General features: G+C 38.5%; 1 long non-coding RNA gene across 3 annotated transcripts; it reads left to right on the top strand.

Moving 5' to 3' along the window:
* The first annotated feature begins 310 nt into the window (after positions 1–310).
* LOC126634459 (uncharacterized) lies at positions 311–2,192 on the top strand. 3 transcript variants are annotated; one of them, XR_007627347.1, is made up of 5 exons: positions 311–609; positions 693–790; positions 898–971; positions 1,147–1,936; positions 2,035–2,192. It is a non-coding gene; the product is annotated as an uncharacterized LOC126634459 (long non-coding RNA). The 3 variants fall into 3 exon arrangements; XR_007627346.1 differs by lacking the exon at positions 898–971 and having other exon boundaries at positions 313–609; positions 1,147–1,705; positions 1,762–1,936; XR_007627345.1 differs by lacking the exon at positions 898–971 and having other exon boundaries at positions 313–609.
* Positions 2,193–12,478: the final 10,286 nt, after the last annotated feature.

The following is a 12,478-nucleotide window of genomic DNA, read 5'->3' on the forward strand; positions in this document are numbered from 1 at the left end:
GGTTGTGAGACTGCCGAGTATCAAGGTGCAGTAGCATATGGTGGGAGTCCCCCAAGTCTTCAGGCGAAGAGAGTTGCCGAATGAGGTGTCTCGCGTGTTACTAATTTGTCAAAGTAACGAATTCTTGTTTCGATGTCACACATTCGTATATGCTTTATCTAAAAATATTTCCAACTTTTGTGTGTTTGATGCTGCATGCTATTGACTAGACAAGATCAAGTGCAATTAGTAGCTTTTCTCTCTTTTTCATCTTTTCTTTGGTGGAATTGCTTTTCGTTTCCACTAATCAGCCTGAGTGGATGCAAGATAATACCTTTCTCTATAGCTCAGATTGCAAAGTCGTCTTCATGAAAGTTTTTCCTTATCTTGTGAACTACAACATATCCAAATTTGAGATCCATCGGAGTAGTACAACTTCAGAAATTCAAGTATGATGAGTAACTGTTCATCAATGTTCTGTTAATCCGTCAGACTTGTTGTGAGCTTCGCAACTCCATTTTCTCTTGTTCAGATCAACATACTTTCTTCATCAAAGTTGTTCCCTAACTTGTGAACTACAACATATCCAAATTTGAGGTCCCTCGGAGCAGTATAACTCCAGAAATCCAGGTATGATGAGTGACTGTTTATCATTTGTCTGTCAACCCGTCAGATTTGTTGTGAGCTTTGAAACTCTATTTTCTCTTGCTCAGATCAGCATGCTTTCTTCATTGAAGTTGTTCCTCAGCTTGTGAACTACAACATATCCAAATTTGAGATCCCTCGGAGCAGTATAACTCCAGAAATCCAGGTATGATGAATGACTGGTTATTATTTTTCTGTCAACCCGTCAGATTTGTTGTGAGCTTCGAAACTCCATTTTCTCTTGTTCATATCGGTATGCTTTCTTCATTGAAGTTGTTCCTCAGCTCGTGAACTACAACATATCCAAATTTGAGATCCCTCGGAGCAGTATAACTCCAGAAATCCAGGTATGATGAATGATTGGTTATTATTTTTCTGTCAACCCGTCAGATTTGTTGTGAGCTTCGAAACTCCATTTTCTCTTGTTCAGATCGGTATGCTTTCTTCATTGAAGTTGTTCCTCATCGACTCTTTCATAACATATCAAAAATTCAGGATGAACTAACGGTTAAATATTTCCAGATCTTCGAAACATCACAACAGCTTCGAAATCTGCAAGAAGCCGACTATCATGTTTGGAGCTTCAACACTTTAATTTCCGTCGCTCAAACAGAAATGGTTCCTTCTTGAAAGTTGTTCATATGCTCAAGAACTATAGGGTGTCCAAAATTCAGCTCCATTGGAGAAGAGCAGAGGTTGCAGAAATTTGATAGATGAAAGGAGGCGGAAGAGGGAGAGAGAGAAAAAGTCTCTTGGGTTGGATTTCTATTTTGGGGCAGATTCCAATTTTTGTAGCACCTTCATTATTGATGAATTGCTTGTACTTTTGTCCATTATGAAACTTGGGACTTTGGCTTGTTGTTGGATCTATTATAATATGTTTGGGAACATATATAAGTGAATAAATAAGAAGGAAAATTTTGGGCCCTTGTGGGTGTAAAACAAAAAATGTTTATGTTTACCCAAGTGTTTTTGTACAAGTTCAAGGGCATCTTGGGTTTTGTGAACAAAATTTGTTTATTTGGAGCAAGGTTTTGTGTTGAAGCTTTGTAGGTGAAGCTTTGGTGTTGAAGCTTTCTAGGTGAAGCTTTGATGGTGAAGCTTTGTAGATGAAGCTTTGTAGATGAAGCTTTCTAGGTGAAGCTTTGATGGTGAAGCTTTGTAGATGAAGCTTTCTAGGTGAAGCTTTGATGGTGAAGCTTTGATGGTGAAAGTATGTAGAGGGAGCTTTCTAGGTGAAGATTTTTTAGGTGAAGCTTTGTAGGTGAAGCTTTTTTAAGTGAAGCTTTTCGGGTGAAGTTTTTTTTTTTGGGTGAAGCTTTGTGGGTGAAGCTTTTTAGGTGAAACTTTGTGGGTGAAGCTTTGGAGGTGAAGCTTTTCGGGTGAAGCTTGTTGGGTGAAGCTTTTTAGGTGAAGCTTTGTGGGTGAAGCTTTTTAGGTGAAGCTTTGTGGGTGAAGCTTTGGAGGTGAAGCTTTTCGGGTGAAGCTTTTTGGGTGAAGCTTTTTAGGTGAAGCTTTTTGGATGAAGCTGTTTTTTTTTTTTTTTTTTTTTTTTTTTTTTTTTTTTTGGCGCTTGACACGGTCTTCATTTGCTTGTTTTGTAGTGACTGTGGAAGACGGATTGCTTTCTGATTGAGAAGGGTTCTGGCATCGCTTGCTATGAATGTAAAAGAGTGAGGGCTGAGTTGGCTAAATTACCTCTTTATTGAATTCATTGCCAAATGGCCTTCATTACATAGGATGCCGAACGGCTATAGCTCAACACTTGTACATCGTGAGTCTATTTGTAGTAGTACTTCAAGTGATCAGCGTTCCATGGATGGCCAAGGGTCTTGCCATCAGAGCTTCTAAGTGTTTAAGAGCCAGGGCGACTGATGTCAATGACTTCATACGGTCCATCCCAGTTTGGACTAAGTGTGCCTTCACTCGGGACTCTGTCGCAGAGTAATCTTTTCTTTAAGACCCAGTCTCCTATTTTGAAAGAACGAGGCTTGACCCTAGAGTCATAATAGTTGGAGATGCGCTGCTTGTAGGCGACATTCCTCAAGTGAGCTTGGTTTCTGTGTTCCTCGACTAAATCCAAGTTGAGGGTGAGTTGTTTGTCATTTTCACTTTGAATGTAGTTCTGGACTCGGAATGTTGCTTGCTCGAGCTCAACAGGGACAACCGCCTCTGTGCCAAAGGCAAGTGAGAATGGAGTTTCTCCTGTTGAAGTCCGATATGAAGTGCGATATGACCAAAGAACTTGGGGTACAAATTCTGGCCAACAGCCTTTAGCTTTGTCCAAGCTGGTTTTCAAAGTGCGCTTGATTATTTTGTTGATGGCCTCAACTTGTCCATTAGACTGGGGATGAGCTGGAGAGGCAAAGCATAAGTTGATGTTGAACTTAGAGCAGAACAACCTGAACTTCTTGTTGTCAAACTGTCGCCCATTGTCAGTGACTATCGCATTGGGAATGCCGAATCTACAAAGGATGTTCTTCCACACGAAGTCTTCTATCTTTGCCTCAGTAATGGTTGCCAAGGGTTCTACTTCGGCCCACTTTGTGAAGTAGTCCACTGCAACGACTGCGTAACAGACTTTGCCCTTCCCTGCCGGCATTGGGCCGATCAAATCAAGTCCCCACTGGGCGAAGGGCCAAGGGCTGATCATAGGAGTAAGAGGCTCTGGAGGGGAATGAGGAATAGTTGCATATCGTTGACATTTGTCACATGAGAGGGATACTTTGATGGCATCCTGGTGGAGTGTTGGCCAGTAATATCCTTGGCGAAAAGTCTTGTGTGCTAGGGACCGAGATCCAGCATGATCTCCACAGACTCCCTCATGTATTTCCCGAAGGACGATTTCCGCCTCGGCAGGCGTAAGACACCTTAAGTATGGCAGGCTAAAACCTCGCTATTGTGGCGATACCCTTGACGCGGGTTTGACCCACTGCATTGACTGCCTGGGGGCGAGCGCTATTGTGGCGATACCCTTGGTTATCGGGATAGTGTCCCTTACTCTTTTTACTGAAAGGAGAGTGGTGAGGATGGAAATCCTTCCTCTTGCCTTGAAATTGATATGTCTGTTGATTCGGTGAAGCATTATGCAAGGCATGGGGAGGTGCCACTGCTGTTTGGAAAGTCGAGGTCTTCTCATTTAGGTGAGTCTGGCTTCCACCTCCCACTTGTTGATAAAGGATGGTTGTAGGGGGTTTCTCCTGATATGTCTTTGCCTCGGCGGAGGCATGGTTATAAGCCTGCGCCATTACCTCAGAGTAAGTCTTCCAAGTATTGGCATTGATCATGTATTTAAAGAAACAATCACGTAGGCCTGCCGTGAAGGCTTTGAGGGCAGTCTTGTCGTCTGCCTCGGCACACCGGGAGTATTCATGGCTGAAGCGGCCAACATACATACGTAATGACTCGTCTGGCTTCTGGCGGATAGTGTACAAGTCATCTGCAGAGTGCAAGCGATCGGTTTGGAAAATGTGTTGGGAAACAAATAGTTTCCTCAATTCCTCAAATGAGTCTACCGTCTCAGGTGTAAGACGACAATACCAATTTAGAGCTCCACTAGAGAGGGTGGAGGGGAAGAGAAGACATCGCTCTTCGTCGGTGTGCATCCGGTATGCCATGGTGGACTCAAAGAGGTTAAGGTGCTCAATCGGGTCCTCTTTTCCAGTATAAAGTTGCAAGCCAAGCTTTTGCTTTGTCTTTGCTTGAAGGGGGGTGTTGAGGATCCTCCTTGTAAGAGGGCCAGGCCTGGGTTGGTTCCAGTCAGGTATTTCAGCCTGACGTTCAGCCTTCAACTTGTTTACTTCCTCAAGAAGTTGTAGGACAAGGGGGTCCTGAGCGGAGTTATGTGCCACTGGAGCTTTCCTTCGTAAATCTCCATCTCCTCTTGGAATTAGGAAGGTTTGATCAAGGGCATGTGATTTTTCCCTGGACTCGCTGTACTGGCTTCCAGGGTATGTCTGTCGGAACACCTCTGAGTCCCCTGTACCCTCATGTCTCTCTAGGACTTGTTGCCCCTTCCCCAAATTGGTGGCCGGCTCGGGCCGTGGCAGGGGACCGAGTCTCTCAGAAATCCTTGGGTCATTGATCTTTGAGCTTATATGGATGGAATTCTCTCGACGTTGCTTCAGGAAATCCCGACAATCGCGAAAGACGGCTTTCGAACCTTCTGCCCCTTCAGCAAAGAGGTGTCTCCCTCCACTTCTCATGGTTCGGGTCGAAGCAACTGGGTTAAGAGAAGCCTCATGTTGATTATCAAGTCGAGGGGTAATCTGTTCCCTATCAGGGATATCTATGTCGAATGCATGTGACCCTCCATGTTGGAGGGCACCCAGTTGATGGTTGACTTCCACGGGGGCAACAAGCTCGCGTGTCTGAGCTTGCCTAGCTTCGTGGAGTGTCTCGAAGAGCTTCTCATATTGCTCCTGGAGGACCTCATTCCTCATTGCTATCTTGTTGTTCTAAGCTTCCAACTCATCGACTTTAGCTTGAAGAAGAACTCGTTTTCCTTCCTTCTTTCGTTGTTTCGCACTATGTGCAAGGGGGGTGTCATTCTGTGTGCTGTGGCTTCCTTCGCTTCCCATGCTGGAGAGGGATGCCTGATCAAAAGAAAGTGTACGAATGATAGAAACCAGCTTGACACAGCTGAAGAGAGTAGGAATAAGTGTCGTTTCCCACAGACGGCGCCAAATGTTGATGCACAAAATCAGCGAAGACTTTGGTACAACAGAAAGTGTCAGGTTTTGTGACCTTCGCTTGGTTGCTTGGTTGCTTGGTTGCTTCAGTCACTAGTGAGGATAAGTACGTAAATGAATAGAGACAGAGAAGCAAACACAGGATGTACGTGGTTCACCCAGATTGGCTACGTCCACGGAGTAGAGGAGTTCTTATTAGTAGTGAAGGGCTTACACAAGTACAAAGGATCAAGCTCTCAATTTAGTGAGTTCTTGTGAATGATTTAACACAAAATGGCATTAGGCAATATTGTGGGGGAATGACCCCTATTTATAGAAAAACTTGTAGCTTTGTCACATTGATATGTGTCATGTTATGATTGGTTCTTGATGTTGACACGTGCTGCGCTCTGATTGGCTTCTAATCTTGACACGTGTCGAGTAGTGATTGGCCTCCTGGTCGGAGGGGAACTCTTCTGGGTCCTTGACAGTATAGCGTTGGCCGGTGCTCGGTAGTTTCGGGATTGGTCAAGTATGGTACAAACAGGGTGAACTGCCAATTTAGTCCCAAAATTATCACTAGAGATAAATTTGGTCCCCAAACTATTTTTTTAAGAAAAATCAGTCAAGAATTATAAAAATCTGTCAATTACATCCTAATATTAATTAGATTCGAAGCTACTATATTCAATTTTCTGTCACTCTAAGTCACGTTACTTGTATGTGATACACATTGGATGATAGATTGATAATTTTTCTTAAAGAAATAGTGTATGGAGTTATTTTGGAGGGTAAATTATACGTTAGATTCGTAACCTATATGAAATGTTAAGGGTTTATACGTGAGAAAATGACGGTATTACACTCTAAAGTGTATCAAATGACTTAAGTTGACAAAAAATTGGATAAAATAGCTTTGAATATAATTGTAAGGATGAAAATAATAATTTTAATGAATTTAGGGACTTATTTTATCGAAACTAATAATTCAGGAATCTATTTTTTACTAAGATGATAATTCAAAGACTAAATCGACAATTCATCCTAAAAAATAAGAACCCTTGGAATTTCTTTATATTGATCTTTGAAAGCAAAAGATGAAAGACTGCACGTATGTCGTATGTAGACGACATCAAGCAAAGCAAACCAACATTACAGGTGGGTGTAAGTGTAACGGTGCATGGTGCATGCATGCGTGGAAAGGTTCGGTACATATGTTCAGGTAAAAAATTATCTGCCGGTAGGAAGCAAGTTGATCATTTTCCTACTACGTCAACGTGGTAGCTTGTCGCTGGTTGTCAACTTGTCCTTGTCTTCTACACCAATTAGGAGTTACTGGCTACTAGCTAGTACGTAGTAACTCTCAACAACATGATCCTTTTCCCTTTGGGAGGCTTTATTAGGACAACAAAAGAAAATTTACTCCTGATAGGCAATAACTTTGAAAGCAGTGTATTACCCGGTGGTTAGGATTTTTTATTTGAACTCACTGTGTTTATGTTCAAATCTTACTTTGGATTTTTATGTAAATTAATATCAGAATGTCGCTTGTAATAAAAAAAAAAATAGACACTAATACTACACAAGGATAGAACCATGACCAAACAGTATGCAAAGGGAAGTGGATTTCCACCCCTTTTTCCAAATTTTCACTTTGTTTTTCTTTGATTTATTTAATGATGGCTTCAAAAACGTGTAAAAGATGAAAATATTAGTCCAAAATCGCTCATATACGGTAAAGCCAGTTTAAGGGTCAATCGACTTAAAAAAATGATTGAATTCAAATGTTGTAACTCAATACACTTTATCCTTTGCTGTCACATCCCGATCCGGGCCCCCACCACATTCCAAGCTCAACTTTGTCGTAGCACGATATTGTCCACTTTAAGCCCCGACCACGCCTTCACGGTTTTGTTTCTGGGAACTCATACGAGAACTTCCCAGTGGGTCACCCATCCTGAGAATGCTCTCTCGTGAACTCGCTTAACTTCGGAGTTCCGATGGAACCCGAAGCCAGTGAGCTCCCAAAAGGCATCGTGCTAGGTAAATATGAGAATATACATATAAGGCTTACATGATCCACTCTCCTGGACAATGTGGGATGTTACAATCCACCTCCCTTAGGGGCCCGACGTCCTCGTCGGCACACCCACACTGAACGGCAGAGTAGCTCTGATACCAAATTGTCACATCCTAGCCGGGGCACCCACCACATCCCAGGCTTGACTTCGTCGTAGCACGATATTGTCCGTTTTGGGCCCTGACCACGCCCTCACAATTTTATTTCTGAGAACTCACACGAGAACTTCCCAGTGGGTCACCCATCCTGGGAATGCTCTCGCTCGAACTCACTTAACTTCGGAGTTCCGATGGAACCCGAAGCCAGTGAGCTCCCAAAATACCTCGTGCTATATAGAGATGAGAATATACATATAAAACTTACAAGATTCACTCCCCTGAACGATGTGGGATGTTTCATTCACTTGAAGTTCTATATTCAAATCCAATTTCTGAATATTACTTGTCGAAAAAACTGATTGTTTAATGGATTAGGGGTCACATCTTAATTTTGTTAAAGAATTGAGTTAGAAGGAATACATTAATTTTGAAGATGACGGTCAATCATGACTATAGAGTCATAAAATTCAATTATAAAATTATTGATATGATTTAATCGTAGCTTAGCTTAGCTATATGTAGGCAAAGTAGGAGATGTGACACAATAAGGTTGCCCAAACACAAAATAAAAGAAGGAAGATTCCCAATCTCCTTCAACCATATACGTTTATGTTGTCAAATCCGAATATGTCTAATGAAAGACCATCTTTACCAATCTTTATATTATTAAAGTTTTATCATAATCCATCGGTATTTCTCAAATTAGATCTAAGTCCTTGCTCTACACACACACACACACACACATGCATGGTGCATGTTATTATTATATTATTCATTATTGTTATTGGATGGGAGGTGGTCAAACTTTGTTTTGGACATTGACTGTAGATGCCTTGCAATTGCCAAACATGTACAGCTTTCATTCACATGAAGAAACACAGTTTTTAGAAGACTACATTGAAGACAATATTATTATTTAATTATTAGTTTGTTTCTTTAAAACTTAATTTTTATTTTTTGATATAATGATATATTTACACTAAACAGTGTCGGAATAAATTGATTCCGAACTCGTTATTCACAAAAATCGAATCTAAGATCGTTCACTTATAATTAACGAAAAACACGATTAAACTGTGGTATTAAGTGACTTTTAACTTTTTATTAATTTTTCAGAATATCATTATGTAGTTGTTTACATATTTATCATTTGGATAATGTTAGACAGACCAAAATTTTAAACTAAATTTACAAAATAAATTATGTGCTACCAATAAAAAATAAGTATATTAATCGACATTTAAGTAATAATTCAATTATCAACAATCACGTCCTTTAGTTTATAAAATTTAATTAAAAGATTCAGTTTCTTGACAGTAACCTTATCATTTAGAATGACAAATAGTAAAGTGCGCGCGAGGGAAAAACAAAATATTTATGCAATGTAATTCAACGGCGGGTCCAAGCATATAGAAAGAATGACATAATGTCTTTTGATTTACAGGATTTAGAACATCTGATCATAGTCTGTCTTCCACTATCTCTGCAAGTGTGCCGCAGCCGCGGCCTGCTTCCCATTGCAATTTGCACTCCGGTAATCTTTATGCCAACCAAACTTTTTATCTCTTAACAAAAAAGGGGAAACTTTCACAAACACCCTTACTAATTTACCAACCAAACTCACATGCGAATGTACCACCTTCACTAATTTTTGTCAAATCGTGACGTCTGCAAGTTATATGGGACATTTTTCTAAAAGTCCTTTTTTTGTTTTTTCACTTGAATGATTAGGCGGTTTTATCAATTTCGACGGTTTTTTTGTCAGAATACAATTTGAAATTAAAAATTTCAAGAAACTTATTTTCTTTCAGTAAGTACATTCAGAATTAAAAGACCCCTAGGTGATTTTAGATATGAATTCAGTTTACCCAAGTTCGTGAGCCATATTTTCTGGCTTATCCAAAAACAAGTTATCGTCACCAAAATTCTTACCCAAGGTGCTCAAGTACACAACACATGACGACTTTGGATGCAATTGTTAATGAAAATTTGACATAGGTGGTATATCTACACTGAAAGTAGAGTCTAGGTTCGTGTTGACAAGATTTTTAATTTGGTTGGTATCTGCACACATGCATAATGTCCAAATGGTATTTGTGCAAATCTACTATATATACAAGAAAAAATATTAGTATAATTGCAGTTATGGTTATTTCAAATTAACCTTATAGATGAGTATTAGCTGCGAGGTTAATAAATTTGACCCCACTAATTAGCACCGCCAAGACAAATTTCTCAAAAACACATGTAAATGTAATGGCCAGCTCAGGAGTAAGGTTTTGTTTCATTTCAGCTATAATTGCATGGTGGATTACCTAAACTCCATTAAATATTTATATTTATAAGCGACTATCACATCTGCATGCATTGTCAATTACTCATCAATTATTGAACTGAACACCATATTAGTCTAAAATCACATGCACGAGACCCCATAACAGACGAATCCGGATCCTCTCTGGTTTCTTTGCGTGAGGATTTTAGGGATTCATGAATTATGTTTATTCATTATATATCGTGCAGTCAGTTTTCGTTAGGTAATGTTTATGTTCAATTTTAAATAATAAAATTTGAAATAATTTTTTATCGCACGATATACGATGAACGAACACAATACACAGTATCCTGAAATCCTCACAAAGAGAATCCGGATAGGATTCTTGTTCATTACAGTATCACCTGTTGAACAGTCTGGTTCAGTACTAGTAACTACAATGATTTAATATATGTGATTAATTATGATCATAATTATCTAACTATGATCTTAATTATCTAAAGATTAACTACCAAGATAAGTTGTTACTATTGAAATATAAGAATTGGGAAGCACGGGGTTGTATTAATTATCATCTAAAGATTACTACCAAGATAAGTTGTTACTATTGAAATATAAGAATTGGGAAGCACGGGGTTGTAGTTCAGTTGTTAAGTGCATATTCATCCTTGAGCCGAGGTCTTCAGTTTCATTCCTCCCTCCTCAAATATCACTTTTATAATACATACATACATACATACATCTATGGTCAAGATCGGGGAACAAATAATTTTTTTTACTCACTTTCTTAGGGTCTACCTGATAACATTTTTTAACAATCCGTACAGTTTAATTTTCAATTCGTTATTCATAGGTTATCCTTACAAAACTTTTAGGCAAATCCAAAACTATTAAGACATTCAGTTGTAGTGAAGAAAATGGATGTCTACGGTTTTAAACAGAAACACTAAAATAACTATTATTTAATCTCATGGTCATATAGTTTTAGATTTGATTGATTTTTGGTAAACGTGATCTTTGATAGAAGGTCTAAAAGATGAATGGTTTAATCTTTAAAATACATTACGAAATTGGCCCTATGTGTCAAAAAATAAGCGTCCTCCGATCCTAATCTATATATAGAAGAATTGTAAAATTAGCATTGACTTATAACCACAAACATGAATCTAAATAATATTTATCTTTTTGCAATCATTGTACAATTTTGCAAAAAAATTGTGAACATGTGAATTGCAGAGTATGATTTGGATTTTCTTTTGCTTGCAGGGAAGTCGTAAAAAATTATGAATAATGCAACAACCTTGACAGGGACAAATCAAAGCCAAAAGCCAAAAGCCAAAACCTACATTTTCATACAAGCAAAGCAAGGTTGTTAAACATCTATAGAAAATATGGTAATCCCTTACCAAATGCATTATAAAATAGAAAAAGAAAAACCAACCCACTTAGTTTCCTGTGTAAGCCTGTAAGGGCTTTTACTTTTATTTTTCTCTTTGGGGTCTTCAGGTTCCAAAGACGTTGTCAGAATTCAAACTTTAATCGGACTTGTGAAGGTGAATGAGTTAATACAAATGTTTGTCCTCAAAGAAACTGACAATTTGTGAAAGTCCTCTTAATTTGTTGTTTTTCTTGCCTTCGCACTAGGGTTTCCAAATTCATTAAACTCTACTTTTATCTTTCCTTCACGGTAATTGCATATAGTTCTTCGTAAAATGATGAATATGGAAGATTCGAACTTGTAACTTCTTTTAAAATTGAAAAACGAAGTATTACAGCTTCGCGTGAGGTCCCCATCGCACCACTGACTTTTTTGTCTTCTTATATTCTCTGTGGTAATTCTATGCTTCCTAGATTTCCATTAATCAAGTGATTCATAAGTTTGTCAACTGCAGTTTCACATTTGAAGTTTAAACTCTATGATTTGTCCTACCTAAACTATCAGTACCTTGTGTTAGGTAGAATGTAGGGCAATTAGTAGGAGTGATAGTTTTTGACATTTGGTTGCAAAAATGATCAGTTTTTAGTAATGATAGCATATTGATCGTATATTGATGACTTAATGATAGCATAACAAAGCATACAATGATGATATAATAACAAGGTAATAAACACTACTATTTTTACAACTAAATGTAAAAAACGGATCATACCTGCTAATTGTCCTAAACTATATTCTAGCTCTAGCTCTGTCAATTTGCATGGCTTTTACACACACACATATTAGGATAATGTTAAGGAGACTAAATGACAAAATTTTGTAAACTAAACGAAATGAAAGTTGACTATTGGATTATTACTTAAGCGTTAATAAACGTGCTCATTCCTATTGGTGACACATTATTTAATTTGTAAATTTTGTCTACAAATTTAGTCTTCCTATCATTACCCATATATATATATATATATATATATACATGTGTGTGTGTGTGTTTATATAATTTTGTTTCTTAATTTTCTTGATTCAGCAAGATGAGGATGACAAATGAAAAGATACAAGTAGCAAAACCATGCGAGACAACTTGATGAGTGTGACTCCTTATCCATAAAAAAAAATATGGGATCATGAAACAACTCTACATATAGTTAATCCATTCGAACAGTTTGATATCCATCATCTTAGAAGGATCCAGCTCTTAGAACAAAACAGAATAGGAACAAGATCATACAGGCATCTATGCATACATTCATATTTCATACTTGAACGAGTGCATGATAATTTATGCGAATTTTT

Source organism: Malus sylvestris, chromosome 9 (assembly GCF_916048215.2).
Source record: "Malus sylvestris chromosome 9, drMalSylv7.2, whole genome shotgun sequence".
Classification (NCBI taxonomy): domain Eukaryota; kingdom Viridiplantae; phylum Streptophyta; class Magnoliopsida; order Rosales; family Rosaceae; genus Malus; species Malus sylvestris.